Source organism: Misgurnus anguillicaudatus, chromosome 20 (assembly GCF_027580225.2).
Source record: "Misgurnus anguillicaudatus chromosome 20, ASM2758022v2, whole genome shotgun sequence".
In the NCBI taxonomy this organism is placed as follows: domain Eukaryota; kingdom Metazoa; phylum Chordata; class Actinopteri; order Cypriniformes; family Cobitidae; genus Misgurnus; species Misgurnus anguillicaudatus.
This window is the reverse complement of record NC_073356.2, coordinates 4,456,321-4,471,937: the sequence shown is the minus strand read 5'-3', so window position 1 is coordinate 4,471,937 and position 15,617 is coordinate 4,456,321. Positions and strand designations below refer to the sequence as shown.

The 15,617-nt window shown below is 46.8% G+C and overlaps 28 non-coding genes across 28 annotated transcripts; 25 read left to right on the top strand and 3 right to left on the bottom strand.

The window, feature by feature from the left end:
- Nucleotides 1-43: 43 nt before the first annotated feature.
- Nucleotides 44-117, top strand: trnai-aau (transfer RNA isoleucine (anticodon AAU)). The gene has a single exon. It is a non-coding gene; the product is annotated as a tRNA-Ile (tRNA).
- A 250-nt stretch (nucleotides 118-367) lies between these two features.
- Nucleotides 368-439, top strand: trnaq-cug (transfer RNA glutamine (anticodon CUG)). Its single transcript has one exon. It is a non-coding gene; the product is annotated as a tRNA-Gln (tRNA).
- A 562-nt stretch (nucleotides 440-1,001) lies between these two features.
- On the bottom strand, nucleotides 1,002-1,074 carry trnaa-agc (transfer RNA alanine (anticodon AGC)). Its single transcript has one exon. It is a non-coding gene; the product is annotated as a tRNA-Ala (tRNA).
- A 96-nt stretch (nucleotides 1,075-1,170) lies between these two features.
- On the top strand, nucleotides 1,171-1,242 carry trnap-agg (transfer RNA proline (anticodon AGG)). Its single transcript has one exon. It is a non-coding gene; the product is annotated as a tRNA-Pro (tRNA).
- Nucleotides 1,243-2,601: 1,359 nt separating this feature from the next.
- Nucleotides 2,602-2,673, top strand: trnap-ugg (transfer RNA proline (anticodon UGG)). The gene has a single exon. It is a non-coding gene; the product is annotated as a tRNA-Pro (tRNA).
- A 78-nt stretch (nucleotides 2,674-2,751) lies between these two features.
- Nucleotides 2,752-2,825, top strand: trnai-aau (transfer RNA isoleucine (anticodon AAU)). The gene has a single exon. It is a non-coding gene; the product is annotated as a tRNA-Ile (tRNA).
- An 81-nt stretch (nucleotides 2,826-2,906) lies between these two features.
- Nucleotides 2,907-2,979, top strand: trnaf-gaa (transfer RNA phenylalanine (anticodon GAA)). Its single transcript has one exon. It is a non-coding gene; the product is annotated as a tRNA-Phe (tRNA).
- Nucleotides 2,980-3,075: 96 nt separating this feature from the next.
- Nucleotides 3,076-3,147, top strand: trnaq-cug (transfer RNA glutamine (anticodon CUG)). Its single transcript has one exon. It is a non-coding gene; the product is annotated as a tRNA-Gln (tRNA).
- Nucleotides 3,148-3,709: 562 nt separating this feature from the next.
- On the bottom strand, nucleotides 3,710-3,782 carry trnaa-agc (transfer RNA alanine (anticodon AGC)). The gene has a single exon. It is a non-coding gene; the product is annotated as a tRNA-Ala (tRNA).
- Nucleotides 3,783-3,878: 96 nt separating this feature from the next.
- On the top strand, nucleotides 3,879-3,950 carry trnap-agg (transfer RNA proline (anticodon AGG)). The gene has a single exon. It is a non-coding gene; the product is annotated as a tRNA-Pro (tRNA).
- A 1,355-nt stretch (nucleotides 3,951-5,305) lies between these two features.
- On the top strand, nucleotides 5,306-5,377 carry trnap-ugg (transfer RNA proline (anticodon UGG)). Its single transcript has one exon. It is a non-coding gene; the product is annotated as a tRNA-Pro (tRNA).
- Nucleotides 5,378-5,455: 78 nt separating this feature from the next.
- On the top strand, nucleotides 5,456-5,529 carry trnai-aau (transfer RNA isoleucine (anticodon AAU)). Its single transcript has one exon. It is a non-coding gene; the product is annotated as a tRNA-Ile (tRNA).
- An 81-nt stretch (nucleotides 5,530-5,610) lies between these two features.
- trnaf-gaa (transfer RNA phenylalanine (anticodon GAA)) lies at nucleotides 5,611-5,683 on the top strand. Its single transcript has one exon. It is a non-coding gene; the product is annotated as a tRNA-Phe (tRNA).
- A 96-nt stretch (nucleotides 5,684-5,779) lies between these two features.
- trnaq-cug (transfer RNA glutamine (anticodon CUG)) lies at nucleotides 5,780-5,851 on the top strand. Its single transcript has one exon. It is a non-coding gene; the product is annotated as a tRNA-Gln (tRNA).
- Nucleotides 5,852-6,582: 731 nt separating this feature from the next.
- trnap-agg (transfer RNA proline (anticodon AGG)) lies at nucleotides 6,583-6,654 on the top strand. The gene has a single exon. It is a non-coding gene; the product is annotated as a tRNA-Pro (tRNA).
- Nucleotides 6,655-8,011: 1,357 nt separating this feature from the next.
- On the top strand, nucleotides 8,012-8,083 carry trnap-ugg (transfer RNA proline (anticodon UGG)). The gene has a single exon. It is a non-coding gene; the product is annotated as a tRNA-Pro (tRNA).
- A 78-nt stretch (nucleotides 8,084-8,161) lies between these two features.
- Nucleotides 8,162-8,235, top strand: trnai-aau (transfer RNA isoleucine (anticodon AAU)). Its single transcript has one exon. It is a non-coding gene; the product is annotated as a tRNA-Ile (tRNA).
- Nucleotides 8,236-8,316: 81 nt separating this feature from the next.
- trnaf-gaa (transfer RNA phenylalanine (anticodon GAA)) lies at nucleotides 8,317-8,389 on the top strand. The gene has a single exon. It is a non-coding gene; the product is annotated as a tRNA-Phe (tRNA).
- A 96-nt stretch (nucleotides 8,390-8,485) lies between these two features.
- trnaq-cug (transfer RNA glutamine (anticodon CUG)) lies at nucleotides 8,486-8,557 on the top strand. Its single transcript has one exon. It is a non-coding gene; the product is annotated as a tRNA-Gln (tRNA).
- Nucleotides 8,558-9,288: 731 nt separating this feature from the next.
- trnap-agg (transfer RNA proline (anticodon AGG)) lies at nucleotides 9,289-9,360 on the top strand. The gene has a single exon. It is a non-coding gene; the product is annotated as a tRNA-Pro (tRNA).
- A 1,361-nt stretch (nucleotides 9,361-10,721) lies between these two features.
- trnap-ugg (transfer RNA proline (anticodon UGG)) lies at nucleotides 10,722-10,793 on the top strand. Its single transcript has one exon. It is a non-coding gene; the product is annotated as a tRNA-Pro (tRNA).
- A 78-nt stretch (nucleotides 10,794-10,871) lies between these two features.
- On the top strand, nucleotides 10,872-10,945 carry trnai-aau (transfer RNA isoleucine (anticodon AAU)). The gene has a single exon. It is a non-coding gene; the product is annotated as a tRNA-Ile (tRNA).
- Nucleotides 10,946-11,026: 81 nt separating this feature from the next.
- On the top strand, nucleotides 11,027-11,099 carry trnaf-gaa (transfer RNA phenylalanine (anticodon GAA)). Its single transcript has one exon. It is a non-coding gene; the product is annotated as a tRNA-Phe (tRNA).
- A 96-nt stretch (nucleotides 11,100-11,195) lies between these two features.
- Nucleotides 11,196-11,267, top strand: trnaq-cug (transfer RNA glutamine (anticodon CUG)). Its single transcript has one exon. It is a non-coding gene; the product is annotated as a tRNA-Gln (tRNA).
- Nucleotides 11,268-11,829: 562 nt separating this feature from the next.
- trnaa-agc (transfer RNA alanine (anticodon AGC)) lies at nucleotides 11,830-11,902 on the bottom strand. Its single transcript has one exon. It is a non-coding gene; the product is annotated as a tRNA-Ala (tRNA).
- Nucleotides 11,903-11,998: 96 nt separating this feature from the next.
- trnap-agg (transfer RNA proline (anticodon AGG)) lies at nucleotides 11,999-12,070 on the top strand. Its single transcript has one exon. It is a non-coding gene; the product is annotated as a tRNA-Pro (tRNA).
- Nucleotides 12,071-13,427: 1,357 nt separating this feature from the next.
- On the top strand, nucleotides 13,428-13,499 carry trnap-ugg (transfer RNA proline (anticodon UGG)). Its single transcript has one exon. It is a non-coding gene; the product is annotated as a tRNA-Pro (tRNA).
- A 401-nt stretch (nucleotides 13,500-13,900) lies between these two features.
- trnaq-cug (transfer RNA glutamine (anticodon CUG)) lies at nucleotides 13,901-13,972 on the top strand. The gene has a single exon. It is a non-coding gene; the product is annotated as a tRNA-Gln (tRNA).
- The last annotated feature ends 1,645 nt before the right edge of the window (nucleotides 13,973-15,617 follow it).

The following is a 15,617-nucleotide window of genomic DNA, read 5'->3' as shown; positions in this document are numbered from 1 at the left end:
GGAACATTCATGTCAGTCTTGGCAGAGACTGGTGCCTTTCCGTGGCCGGTTAGCTCAGTTGGTTAGAGCGTGGTGCTAATAACGCCAAGGTCGCGGGTTCGATCCCCGTACGGGCCAAGGTTTCTCTGCGCCTCCTTTTGCCGACCGCTATATTTGCTGTGATTTGTCATGAAAATTCCTGCCGGGAGCATTTTTGTGGCCGAAATAGCTCAGTTGGGAGAGCGTTAGACTGAAGATCTAAAGGTCCCTGGTTCGTTCCCGGGTTTCGGCATTGATGGCAGCCTTTTGAGAGTTTTTTTAACCTAAGGTCCCTGTCCGAGTGGCCTTTTCTCCGTGACCCGGCGGGTCAGGCCCTAACGCAAAGAGTGGTTCCATGGTGTAATGGTTAGCACTCTGGACTCTGAATCCAGCGATCCGAGTTCAAATCTCGGTGGGACCTGTAAGACTTTTTGGGTATCCAAGGGAACAGTGTTTGTTACCCCAAAACAATCCCCCTGCCCTTTAAGCCTTTTTACCAGAGCACTCAGGCTCTAGACAAAAATGAGTTAATTCAAGCAACATTGAGCACTTTTTCTGGTCACCCTGGCGGTGGGCCAACAACTCACAAGTCGCAAAATTTCAGCAAACACAAGGACATTACAAGGAAGCAAATTAAACATGTACGAAAACATAGAATAAATGAAAAATGCATTGACGTTTAGGACAAAGAAAACGCACAGCTCATGTGTACAGGCCAAAGGAAACACACAGCTCTTGTGTACAATCTGACAATGAAATGCATTAAAAAGACTTACCAGAAATGACACGAAGACAAATGAACATTGAAAGAAAATGATTCCAATTTTAAATGGCAACAAAATGCTCTTGGAGTGTTAAGCTCCTGCTCCATGTTGCTTTGTGAAAAAACATCCGTATCGGAGACGTTCATGTGTGGACCCAATGTGAAGCTTCACGCTTCCGGTGTGTGACATCAGAGCAATTAACAACAAACCACAATCACGTGGAGAATGCGGGCATCGATCCCGCTACCTCTCGCATGCTAAGCGAGCGCTCTACCATTTGAGCTAATTCCCCTTACATCCGTCTAATGAATGCTTTGGCTTGTTGCAAGCTGGCTGCTATGTGGTGGGAAAATGTTTCCCAGGGGGGCGGGGGTGACACGCTTTGAGTGGCTCGTTGGTCTAGGGGTATGATTCTCGCTTAGGGTGCGAGAGGTCCTGGGTTCAAATCCCGGACGAGCCCCTCTTTAGACTCGTCCCTCGGAGCTTTAACCCACAACGCCGCTTTGTATGGCAATATTGGCAGGAAAGGAATGGAATGTCAACGAGAAACCCGCAAAGGACGTCAGGGACCTCTCAGCGACACCTCCGCCTTTGGTCTTGTCAGGTCGAAACCGTGTCCGAGGTTGTCTTTTGTTTGTTAACCCCTAGACGATCCCCCTACCCTTTAAGCTTTCTACCGGAGGGCTTGCTGTTTTAACAAGCGATGAGTTGATTTCAAACAACACAATTGACTCAACCCGAAAAATGACCCAGGCTATTTGTCCTACTCCCTCCTGGCCGGGAAAGGCACATCATCCTGGCCACTGGGTAGGTACCCTGAGGTGCCTGGAGCTATGAGACTTAAATATACAACCAGGCTAGTCATGCATGGTGTCCAGTTTAGTTACCGGATGATTTATCAGAATTTTCTCCTAAAATCTAAGATCAACACTTGGAAAATGCGATAAGGACATGGCTTCTAAGATGTTACTTGACGTTAAAACTACACTAAGTGTTGGGATGCCCCTTTTAATAAAGATGTTTGGGGCGAAACAGTTGCCACCCCAAACAGAGCACAGCTGCCTCACAGCAACAAGGTCCCCTGTTCAAGCCCTGGCTGGGTCAGGAGGCCTTTCTGTTTGGGGTGTACATGTTCTCCTTCAGTCAGCATGGAATTACTCTGGGCACTGTGTTATTTGGTTTCCTTAAACAGTCCAAAAACAACAGACACGTTGATCTATACACACACACACACACAAACCGAGGGAAGGGCAATTTGACATCTCCAATTCACCTAACCCGCATTTCTGACTTTGCCAAAAACCAGTTCTCGCCATGAATATAGCCATAGATGCTGAACTGGCTTTAAAAATAAATGAACATATTTATCTATTCCAGTTTCTCCAATCAAAACAAATATTAATGCTATGCCTTACAGACCATGCCAAATAATTTTGTTTCCGTCTATGTTGCGACAGTTTTGCAAAGGACTTTTTCTGTGCTGAAATGACTGTGACCCTGTGAACAAATCATTGATGGGTTTGGGTGATGAGTGTTTTGCTCAGAGCCTGTAATCCATAACAAAGGTGTTCAGCTGGGTTCAGGTCCGAGATTTATGCAGACCAGTCGAGTTCTCTCACACCATTTCAAATATTAAGCAATAAGCATGTACTTATATCGATAAGTGCTTATTTTGACACCAGCCCAACACTAGGGCTCATTGTGGCTAAACAGAGGAGCAGGACCAAACAGGCCCATCCCAAGGAACTGCTTGAGGAAGCTGGTGACTGTGTTGTGGTCACATGTCTCTCGGTGGCACGGCAAAAAGACAGCACGGCTTGGCTCGTTGGTCTAGGGGTATGATTCTCGCTTTGGGTGCGAGAGGTCCCGGGTTCAAATCCCGGACGAGCCCTTGTTTAGCTTTGCTTCTTGATGCTGCTACACTGTGGAACATTCATGTCAGTCTTGGCAGAGACTGGTGCCTTTCCGTGGCCGGTTAGCTCAGTTGGTTAGAGCGTGGTGCTAATAACGCCAAGGTCGCGGGTTCGATCCCCGTACGGGCCAAGGTTTCTCTGCGCCTCCTTTTGCCGACTGCTATATTTGCTGTGATTTGTCATGAAAATTCCTGCCGGGAGCATTTTTGTGGCCGAAATAGCTCAGTTGGGAGAGCGTTAGACTGAAGATCTAAAGGTCCCTGGTTCGATCCCGGGTTTCGGCATTGAGGGCATCCTTTTGAGAGTCTTTTTAACCTAAGGTCCCTGTCCGAGTGGCCTTTTCTCCGTGACCCGGCGGGTCAGGCCCTAACGCAAAGAGTGGTTCCATGGTGTAATGGTTAGCACTCTGGACTCTGAATCCAGCGATCCGAGTTCAAATCTCGGTGGGACCTGTAAGACTTTTTGGGTATCCAAGGGAACAGTGTTTGTTACCCCAAAACAATCCCCCTGCCCTTTAAGCCTTTTTACCAGAGCACTCAGGCTCTAGACAAAAATGAGTTAATTCAAGCAACATTGAGCACTTTTTCTGGTCACCCTGGCGGTGGGCCAACAACTCACAAGTCGCAAAATTTCAGCAAACACAAGGACATTACAAGGAAGCAAATTAAACATGTACGAAAACATAGAATAAATGAAAAATGCATTGACGTTTAGGACAAAGAAAACGCACAGCTCATGTGTACAGGCCAAAGGAAACACACAGCTCTTGTGTACAATCTGACAATGAAATGCATTAAAAAGACTTACCAGAAATGACACGAAGACAAATGAACATTGAAAGAAAATGATTCCAATTTTAAATGGCAACAAAATGCTCTTGGAGTGTTAAGCTCCTGCTCCATGTTGCTTTGTGAAAAAACATCCGTATCGGAGACGTTCATGTGTGGACCCAATGTGAAGCTTCACGCTTCCGGTGTGTGACATCAGAGCAATTAACAACAAACCACAATCACGTGAAGAATGCGGGCATTGATCCCGCTACCTCTCGCATGCTAAGCGAGCGCTCTACCATTTGAGCTAATTCCCCTTACATCCGTCTAATGAATGCTTTGGCTTGTTGGAAGCTGGCTGCTATGTGGTGGGAAAATGTTTCCCAGGGGGGCGGGGGTGACACGCTTTGAGTGGCTCGTTGGTCTAGGGGTATGATTCTCGCTTAGGGTGCAAGAGGTCCCGGGTTCAAATCCCGGACGAGCCCCTCTTTAGACTCGTCCCTCGGAGCTTTAACCCACAACGCCGCTTTGTATGGCAATATTGGCAGGAAAGGAATGGAATGTCAACGAGAAACCCGCAAAGGACGTCAGGGACCTCTCAGCGACACCTCCGCCTTTGGTCTTGTCAGGTCGAAACCGTGTCCGAGGTTGTCTTTTGTTTGTTAACCCCTAGACGATCCCCCTACCCTTTAAGCTTTCTACCGGAGGGCTTGCTGTTTTAACAAGCGATGAGTTGATTTCAAACAACACAATTGACTCAACCCGAAAAATGACCCAGGCTATTTGTCCTACTCCCTCCTGGCCGGGAAAGGCACATCATCCTGGCCACTGGGTAGGTACCCTGAGGTGCCTGGAGCTATGAGACTTAAATATACAACCAGGCTAGTGATGCATGGTGTCCAGTTTAGTTACCGGATGATTTATCAGAATTTTCTCCTAAAATCTAAGATCAACACTTGGAAAATGCGATAAGGACATGGCTTCTAAGATGTTACTTGACGTTAAAACTACACTAAGTGTTGGGATGCCCCTTTTAATATAGATGTTTGGGGCGAAACAGTTGCCACCCCAAACAGAGCACAGCTGCCTCACAGCAACAAGGTCCCCTGTTCAAGCCCTGGCTGGGTCAGGAGGCCTTTCTGTTTGGGGTGTATATGTTCTCCTTCAGTCAGCATGGAATTACTCTGGGCACTGTGTTATTTGGTTTCCTTAAACAGTCCAAAAACAACAGACACGTTGATCTATACACACACACACAAACCGAGGGAAGGGCAATTTGACATCTCCAATTCACCTAACCCGCATTTCTGACTTTGCCAAAAACCAGTTCTCGCCATGAATATAGCCATAGATGCTGAACTGGCTTTAAAAATAAATGAACATATTTATCTATTCCAGTTTCTCCAATCAAAACAAATATTAATGCTATGCCTTACAGACCATGTCAAATAATTTTGTTTCCGTCTATGTTGCAACAGTTTTGCAAAGGACTTTTTCTGTGCTGAAATGACTGTGACCCTGTGAACAAATCATTGATGGGTTTGGGTGATGAGTGTTTTGCTCAGAGCCTGTAATCCATAACAAAGGTGTTCAGCTGGGTTCAGGTCCGAGATTTATGCAGACCAGTCGAGTTCTCTCACACCATTTCAAATATTAAGCAATAAGCATGTACTTATATCGATAAGTGCTTATTTTGACACCAGCCCAACACTAGGGCTCATTGTGGCTAAACAGAGGAGCAGGACCAAACAGGCCCATCCCAAGGAACTGCTTGAGGAAGCTGGTGACTGTGTTGTGGTCACATGTCTCTCGGTGGCACGGCAAAAAGACAGCACGGCTTGGCTCGTTGGTCTAGGGGTATGATTCTCGCTTTGGGTGCGAGAGGTCCCGGGTTCAAATCCCGGACGAGCCCTTGTTTAGCTTTGCTTCTTGATGCTGCTACACTGTGGAACATTCATGTCAGTCTTGGCAGAGACTGGTGCCTTTCCGTGGCCGGTTAGCTCAGTTGGTTAGAGCGTGGTGCTAATAACGCCAAGGTCGCGGGTTCGATCCCCGTACGGGCCAAGGTTTCTCTGCGCCTCCTTTTGCCGACCGCTATATTTGCTGTGATTTGTCATGAAAATTCCTGCCGGGAGCATTTTTGTGGCCGAAATAGCTCAGTTGGGAGAGCGTTAGACTGAAGATCTAAAGGTCCCTGGTTCGATCCCGGGTTTCGGCATTGAGGGCAGCCTTTTGAGAGTTTTTTTAACCTAAGGTCCCTGTCCGAGTGGCCTTTTCTCCGTGACCCGGCGGGTCAGGCCCTAACGCAAAGAGTGGTTCCATGGTGTAATGGTTAGCACTCTGGACTCTGAATCCAGCGATCCGAGTTCAAATCTCGGTGGGACCTGTAAGACTTTTTGGGTATCCAAGGGAACAGTGTTTGTTACCCCAAAACAATCCCCCTGCCCTTTAAGCCTTTTTACCAGAGCACTCAGGCTCTAGACAAAAATGAGTTAATTCAAGCAACATTGAGCACTTTTTCTGGTCACCCTGGCGGTGGGCCAACAACTCACAAGTCGCAAAATTTCAGCAAACACAAGGACATTACAAGGAAGCAAATTAAACATGTACGAAAACATAGAATAAATGAAAAATGCATTGACGTTTAGGACAAAGAAAACGCACAGCTCATGTGTACAGGCCAAAGGAAACACACAGCTCTTGTGTACAATCTGACAATGAAATGCATTAAAAAGACTTACCAGAAATGACACGAAGACAAATGAACATTGAAAGAAAATGATTCCAATTTTAAATGGCAACAAAATGCTCTTGGAGTGTTAAGCTCCTGCTCCATGTTGCTTTGTGAAAAAACATCCGTATGGGAGACGTTCATGTGTGGACCCAATGTGAAGCTTCACGCTTCCGGTGTGTGACATCAGAGCAATTAACAACAAACCACAATCACGTGGAGAATGCGGGCATCGATCACGCTACCTCTCGCATGCTAAGCGAGCGCTCTACCATTTGAGCTAATTCCCCTTACATCCGTCTAATGAATGCTTTGGCTTGTTGGAAGCTGGCTGCTATGTGGTGGGAAAATGTTTCCCAGGGGGGCGGGGGTGACACGCTTTGAGTGGCTCGTTGGTCTAGGGGTATGATTCTCGCTTAGGGTGCGAGAGGTCCCGGGTTCAAATCCCGGACGAGCCCCTCTTTAGACTCGTCCCTCGGAGCTTTAACCCACAACGCCGCTTTGTATGGCAATATTGGCAGGAAAGGAATGGAATGTCAACGAGAAACCCGCAAAGGACGTCAGGGACCTCTCAGCGACACCTCCGCCTTTGGTCTTGTCAGGTCGAAACCGTGTCCGAGGTTGTCTTTTGTTTGTTAACCCCTAGACGATCCCCCTACCCTTTAAGCTTTCTACCGGAGGGCTTGCTGTTTTAACAAGCGATGAGTTGATTTCAAACAACACAATTGACTCAACCCGAAAAATGACCCAGGCTATTTGTCCTACTCCCTCCTGGCCGGGAAAGGCACATCATCCTGGCCACTGGGTAGGTACCCTGAGGTGCCTGGAGCTATGAGACTTAAATATACAACCAGGCTAGTGATGCATGGTGTCCAGTTTAGTTACCGGATGATTTATCAGAATTTTCTCCTAAAATCTAAGATCAACACTTGGAAAATGCGATAAGGACATGGCTTCTAAGATGTTACTTGACGTTAAAACTACACTAAGTGTTGGGATGCCCCTTTTAATAAAGATGTTTGGGGCGAAACAGTTGCCACCCCAAACAGAGCACAGCTGCCTCACAGCAACAAGGTCCCCTGTTCAAGCCCTGGCTGGGTCAGGAGGCCTTTCTGTTTGGGGTGTACATGTTCTCCTTCAGTCAGCATGGAATTACTCTGGGCACTGTGTTATTTGGTTTCCTTAAACAGTCCAAAAACAACAGACACGTTGATCTATACACACACACACACAAACCGAGGGAAGGGCAATTTGACATCTCCAATTCACCTAACCCGCATTTCTGACTTTGCCAAAAAACAGTTCTCGCCATGAATATAGCCATAGATGCTGAACTGGCTTTAAAAATAAATGAACATATTTATCTATTCCAGTTTCTCCAATCAAAACAAATATTAATGCTATGCCTTACAGACCATGTCAAATAATTTTGTTTCCGTCTATGTTGCGACAGTTTTGCAAAGGACTTTTTCTGTGCTGAAATGACTGTGACCCTGTGAACAAATCATTGATGGGTTTGGGTGATGAGTGTTTTGCTCAGAGCCTGTAATCCATAACAAAGGTGTTCAGCTGGGTTCAGGTCCGAGATTTATGCAGACCAGTCGAGTTCTCTCACACCATTTCAAATATTAAGCAATAAGCATGTACTTATATCGATAAGTGCTTATTTTGACACCAGCCCAACACTAGGGCTCATTGTGGCTAAACAGAGGAGCAGGACCAAACAGGCCCATCCCAAGGAACTGCTTAAGGAAGCTGGTGACTGTGTTGTGGTCACATGTCTCTCGGTGGCACGGCAAAAAGACAGCACGGCTTGGCTCGTTGGTCTAGGGGTATGATTCTCGCTTTGGGTGCGAGAGGTCCCGGGTTCAAATCCCGGACGAGCCCTTGTTTAGCTTTGCTTCTTGATGCTGCTACACTGTGGAACATTCATGTCAGTCTTGGCAGAGACTGGTGCCTTTCCGTGGCCGGTTAGCTCAGTTGGTTAGAGCGTGGTGCTAATAACGCCAAGGTCGCGGGTTCGATCCCCGTACGGGCCAAGGTTTCTCTGCGCCTCCTTTTGCCGACTGCTATATTTGCTGTGATTTGTCATGAAAATTCCTGCCGGGAGCATTTTTGTGGCCGAAATAGCTCAGTTGGGAGAGCGTTAGACTGAAGATCTAAAGGTCCCTGGTTCGATCCCGGGTTTCGGCATTGAGGGCAGCCTTTTGAGAGTTTTTTTAACCTAAGGTCCCTGTCCGAGTGGCCTTTTCTCCGTGACCCGGCGGGTCAGGCCCTAACGCAAAGAGTGGTTCCATGGTGTAATGGTTAGCACTCTGGACTCTGAATCCAGCGATCCGAGTTCAAATCTCGGTGGGACCTGTAAGACTTTTTGGGTATCCAAGGGAACAGTGTTTGTTACCCCAAAACAATCCCCCTGCCCTTTAAGCCTTTTTACCAGAGCACTCAGGCTCTAGACAAAAATGAGTTAATTCAAGCAACATTGAGCACTTTTTCTGGTCACCCTGGCGGTGGGCCAACAACTCACAAGTCGCAAAATTTCAGCAAACACAAGGACATTACAAGGAAGCAAATTAAACATGTACGAAAACATAGAATAAATGAAAAATGCATTGACGTTTAGGACAAAGAAAACGCACAGCTCATGTGTACAGGCCAAAGGAAACACACAGCTCTTGTGTACAATCTGACAATGAAATGCATTAAAAAGACTTACCAGAAATGACACGAAGACAAATGAACATTGAAAGAAAATGATTCCAATTTTAAATGGCAACAAAATGCTCTTGGAGTGTTAAGCTCCTGCTCCATGTTGCTTTGTGAAAAAACATTCGTATGGGAGACGTTCATGTGTGGACCCAATGTGAAGCTTCACGCTTCCGGTGTGTGACATCAGAGCAATTAACAACAAACCACAATCACGTGGAGAATGCGGGCATCGATCACGCTACCTCTCGCATGCTAAGCGAGCGCTCTACCATTTGAGCTAATTCCCCTTACATCCGTCTAATGAATGCTTTGGCTTGTTGGAAGCTGGCTGCTATGTGGTGGGAAAATGTTTCCCAGGGGGGCGGGGGTGACACGCTTTGAGTGGCTCGTTGGTCTAGGGGTATGATTCTCGCTTAGGGTGCGAGAGGTCCCGGGTTCAAATCCCGGACGAGCCCCTCTTTAGACTCGTCCCTCGGAGCTTTAACCCACAACGCCGCTTTGTATGGCAATATTGGCAGGAAAGGAATGGAATGTCAACGAGAAACCCGCAAAGGACGTCAGGGACCTCTCAGCGACACCTCCGCCTTTGGTCTTGTCAGGTCGAAACCGTGTCCGAGGTTGTGTTTTGTTTGTTAACCCCTAGACGATCCCCCTACCCTTTAAGCTTTCTACCGGAGGGCTTGCTGTTTTAACAAGCGATGAGTTGATTTCAAACAACACAATTGACTCAACCCGAAAAATGACCCAGGCTATTTGTCCTACTCCCTCCTGGCCGGGAAAGGCACATCATCCTGGCCACTGGGTAGGTACCCTGAGGTGCCTGGAGCTATGAGACTTAAATATACAACCAGGCTAGTCATGCATGGTGTCCAGTTTAGTTACCGGATGATTTATCAGAATTTTCTCCTAAAATCTAAGATCAACACTTGGAAAATGCGATAAGGACATGGCTTCTAAGATGTTACTTGACGTTAAAACTACACTAAGTGTTGGGATGCCCCTTTTAATAAAGATGTTTGGGGCGAAACAGTTGCCACCCCAAACAGAGCACAGCTGCCTCACAGCAACAAGGTCCCCTGTTCAAGCCCTGGCTGGGTCAGGAGGCCTTTCTGTTTGGGGTGTACATGTTCTCCTTCAGTCAGCATGGAATTACTCTGGGCACTGTGTTATTTGGTTTCCTTAAACAGTCCAAAAACAACAGACACGTTGATCTATACACACACACACACACACAAACCGAGGGAAGGGCAATTTGACATCTCCAATTCACCTAACCCGCATTTCTGACTTTGCCAAAAACCAGTTCTCGCCATGAATATAGCCATAGATGCTGAACTGGCTTTAAAAATAAATGAACATATTTATCTATTCCAGTTTCTCCAATCAAAACAAATATTAATGCTATGCCTTACAGACCATGTCAAATAATTTTGTTTCCGTCTATGTTGCAACAGTTTTGCAAAGGACTTTTTCTGTGCTGAAATGACTGTGACCCTGTGAACAAATCATTGATGGGTTTGGTTGATGAGTGTTTTGCTCAGAGCCTTTAATCCATAACAAAGGTGTTCAGCTGGGTTCAGGTCCGAGATTTATGCAGACCAGTCGAGTTCTCTCACACCATTTCAAATATTAAGCAATAAGCATGTACTTATATCGATAAGTGCTTATTTTGACACCAGCCCAACACTAGGGCTCATTGTGGCTAAACAGAGGAGCAGGACCAAACAGGCCCATCCCAAGGAACTGCTTGAGGAAGCTGGTGACTGTGTTGTGGTCACATGTCTCTCGGTGGCACGGCAAAAAGACAGCACGGCTTGGCTCGTTGGTCTAGGGGTATGATTCTCGCTTTGGGTGCGAGAGGTCCCGGGTTCAAATCCCGGACGAGCCCTTGTTTAGCTTTGCTTCTTGATGCTGCTACACTGTGGAACATTCATGTCAGTCTTGGCAGAGACTGGTGCCTTTCCGTGGCCGGTTAGCTCAGTTGGTTAGAGCGTGGTGCTAATAACGCCAAGGTCGCGGGTTCGATCCCCGTACGGGCCAAGGTTTCTCTGCGCCTCCTTTTGCCGACTGCTATATTTGCTGTGATTTGTCATGAAAATTCCTGCCGGGAGCATTTTTGTGGCCGAAATAGCTCAGTTGGGAGAGCGTTAGACTGAAGATCTAAAGGTCCCTGGTTCGATCCCGGGTTTCGGCATTGAGGGCAGCCTTTTGAGAGTTTTTTTAACCTAAGGTCCCTGTCCGAGTGGCCTTTTCTCCGTGACCCGGCGGGTCAGGCCCTAACGCAAAGAGTGGTTCCATGGTGTAATGGTTAGCACTCTGGACTCTGAATCCAGCGATCCGAGTTCAAATCTCGGTGGGACCTGTAAGACTTTTTGGGTATCCAAGGGAACAGTGTTTGTTACCCCAAAACAATCCCCCTGCCCTTTAAGCCTTTTTACCAGAGCACTCAGGCTCTAGACAAAAATGAGTTAATTCAAGCAACATTGAGCACTTTTTCTGGTCACCCTGGCGGTGGGCCAACAACTCACAAGTCGCAAAATTTCAGCAAACACAAGGACATTACAAGGAAGCAAATTAAACATGTACGAAAACATAGAATAAATGAAAAATGCATTGACGTTTAGGACAAAGAAAACGCACAGCTCATGTGTACAGGCCAAAGGAAACACACAGCTCTTGTGTACAATCTGACAATGAAATGCATTAAAAAGACTTACCAGAAATGACACGAAGACAAATGAACATTGAAAGAAAATGATTCCAATTTTAAATGGCAACAAAATGCTCTTGGAGTGTTAAGCTCCTGCTCCATGTTGCTTTGTGAAAAAACATCCGTATCGGAGACGTTCATGTGTGGACCCAATGTGAAGCTTCACGCTTCCGGTGTGTGACATCAGAGCAATTAACAACAAACCACAATCACGTGGAGAATGCGGGCATCGATCCCGCTACGTCTCGCATGCTAAGCGAGCGCTCTACCATTTGAGCTAATTCCCCTTACATCCGTCTAATGAATGCTTTGGCTTGTTGCAAGCTGGCTGCTATGTGGTGGGAAAATGTTTCCCAGGGGGGCGGGGGTGACACGCTTTGAGTGGCTCGTTGGTCTAGGGGTATGATTCTCGCTTAGGGTGCGAGAGGTCCCGGGTTCAAATCCCGGACGAGCCCCTCTTTAGACTCGTCCCTCGGAGCTTTAACCCACAACGCCGCTTTGTATGGCAATATTGGCAGGAAAGGAATGGAATGTCAACGAGAAACCCGCAAAGGACGTCAGGGACCTCTCAGCGACACCTCCGCCTTTGGTCTTGTCAGGTCGAAACCGTGTCCGAGGTTGTCTTTTGTTTGTTAACCCCTAGACGATCCCCCTACCCTTTAAGCTTTCTACCGGAGGGCTTGCTGTTTTAACAAGCGATGAGTTGATTTCAAACAACACAATTGACTCAACCCGAAAAATGACCCAGGCTATTTGTCCTACTCCCTCCTGGCCGGGAAAGGCACATCATCCTGGCCACTGGGTAGGTACCCTGAGGTGCCTGGAGCTATGAGACTTAAATATACAACCAGGCTAGTGATGCATGGTGTCCAGTTTAGTTACCGGATGATTTATCAGAATTTTCTCCTAAAATCTAAGATCAACACTTGGAAAATGCGATAAGGACATGGCTTCTAAGATGTTACTTGACGTTAAAACTACACTAAGTGTTGGGATGCCCCTTTTAATAAAGATGTTTGGGGCGAAACAGTTGCCACCCCAAACAGAGCACAGCTGCCTCACAGCAACAAGGTCCCCTGTTCAAGCCCTGGCTGGGTCAGGAGGCCTTTCTGTTTGGGGTGTACATGTTCTCCTTCAGTCAGCATGGAATTACTCTGGGCACTGTGTTATTTGGTTTCCTTAAACAGTCCAAAAACAACAGACACGTTGATCTATACACACACACACACAAACCGAGGGAAGGGCAATTTGACATCTCCAATTCACCTAACCCGCATTTCTGACTTTGCCAAAAACCAGTTCTCGCCATGAATATAGCCATAGATGCTGAACTGGCTTTAAAAATAAATGAACATATTTATCTATTCCAGTTTCTCCAATCAAAACAAATATTAATGCTATGCCTTACAGACCATGTCAAATAATTTTGTTTCCGTCTATGTTGCAACAGTTTTGCAAAGGACTTTTTCTGTGCTGAAATGACTGTGACCCTGTGAACAAATCATTGATGGGTTTGGGTGATGAGTGTTTTGCTCAGAGCCTGTAATCCATAACAAAGGTGTTCAGCTGGGTTCAGGTCCGAGATTTATGCAGACCAGTCGAGTTCTCTCACACCATTTCAAATATTAAGCAATAAGCATGTACTTATATCGATAAGTGCTTATTTTGACACCAGCCCAACACTAGGGCTCATTGTGGCTAAACAGAGGAGCAGGACCAAACAGGCCCATCCCAAGGAACTGCTTGAGGAAGCTGGTGACTGTGTTGTGGTCACATGTCTCTCGGTGGCACGGCAAAAAGACAGCACGGCTTGGCTCGTTGGTCTAGGGGTATGATTCTCGCTTTGGGTGCGAGAGGTCCCGGGTTAAAATCCCGGACGAGCCCTTGTTTAGCTTTGCTTCTTGATGCTGCTACACTGTGGAACATTCATGTCAGTCTTGGCAGAGACTGGTGCCTTTCCGTGGACGGTTAGCTCAGTTGGTTAGAGCGTGGTGCTAATAACGCCAAGGTCGCGGGTTCGATCCCCGTACGGGCCAAGGTTTCTCTGCGCCTCCTTTTGCCGACTGCTATATTTGCTGTGATTTGTCATAAAAATTCCTGCCGGCAGCATTTTTGTGGCCGAAATAGCTCAGTTGGGAGAGCGTTAGACTGAAGATCTAAAGGTCCCTGGTTCGATCCCGAGTTTCGGCATTGAGGGCAGCCTTTTGAGAGTTTTTGAACCTAAGGTCCCTGTCCGAGTGGCCTTTTCTCCGTGACCTGGCGGGTCAGGCCCTAACGCAAAGAGTGGTTCCATGGTGTAATGGTTAGCACTCTGGACTCTGAATCCAGCGATCCGAGTTCAAATCTCGGTGGGACCTGTAAGACTTTTTGGGTATCCAAGGGAACAGTGTTTGTTACCCCAAAACCATCCCCCTGCCCTTTAAGCCTTTTTACCAGAGCACTCAGGCTCTAGACAAAAATGAGTTAATTCAAGCAACATTGAGCACTTTTTCTGGTCACCCTGGCGGTGGGCCAACAACTCACAAGTCGCAAAATTTCAGCAAACACAAGGACATTACAAGGAAGCAAATTAAACATGTACGAAAACATAGAATAAATGAAAAATGCATTGACGTTTAGGACAAAGAAAACGCACAGCTCATGTGTACAGGCCAAAGGAAACACACAGCTCTTGTGTACAATCTGACAATGAAATGCATTAAAAAGACTTACCAGAAATGACACGAAGACAAATGAACATTGAAAGAAAATGATTCCAATTTTAAATGGCAACAAAATGCTCTTGGAGTGTTAAGCTCCTGCTCCATGTTGCTTTGTGAAAAAACATCCGTATCGGAGACGTTCATGTGTGGACCCAACGTGAAGCTTCACGCTTCCGGTGTGTGACATCAGAGCAATTAACAACAAACCACAATCACGTTGAGAATGCGGGCATCGATCCCGCTACCTCTAACATGCTAAGCGAGCGCTCTACCATTTGAGCTAATTCCCCTTACATCCGTCTAATGAATGCTTTGGCTTGTTGGAAGCTGGCTGCTATGTGGTGGGAAAATGTTTCCCAAGGGGGCCGGGGTGACACGCTTTGAGTGGCTCGTTGGTCTAGGGGTATGATTCTCGCTTAGGGTGCGAGAGGTCCCGGCTTCAAATCCCGGACGAGCCCCTCTTTAGACTCGTCCCTCGGAGCTTTAACCCACAACGCCGCTTTGTATGGCAATATTGGCAGGAAAGGAATGGAATGTCAATGAGAAACCCGCAAAGGACGTCAGGGACCTCTCAGCGACACCTCCGCCTTTGGTCTTGTCAGGTCGAAACCGTGTCCGAGGTTGTCTTTTGTTTGTTAACCCCTAGACGATCCCCCTACCCTTTAAGCTTTCTACCGGAGGGCTTGCTGTTTTAACAAGCGATGAGTTGATTTCAAACAACACAATTGACTCAACCCAAAAAATGACCCAGGCTATTTGTCCTACTCCCTCCTGGCCGGGAAAGGCACATCATCCTGGCCACTGGGTAGGTACCCTGAGGTGCCTGGAGCTATGAGACTTAAATATACAACCAGGCTAGTGATGCATGGTGTCCAGTTTAGTTACCGGATGATTTATCAGAATTTTCTCCTAAAATCTAAGATCAACACTTGGAAAATGCGATAAGGACATGGCTTCTAAGATGTTACTTGACGTTAAAACTACACTAAGTGTTGGGATGCCCCTTTTAATAAAGATGTTTGGGGCGAAACAGTTGCCACCCCAAACAGAGCACAGCTGCCTCACAGCAACAAGGTCCCCTGTTCAAGCCCTGGCTGGGTCAGGAGGCCTTTCTGTTTGGGGTGTACATGTTCTCCTTCAGTCAGCATGGAATTACTCTGGGCACTGTGTTATTTGGTTTCCTTAAACAGTCCAAAAACAACAGACACGTTGATCTATACACACACACACACAAACCGAGGGAAGGGCAATTTGACATCTCCAATTCACCTAACCCGCATTTCTGACTTTGCCAAAAACC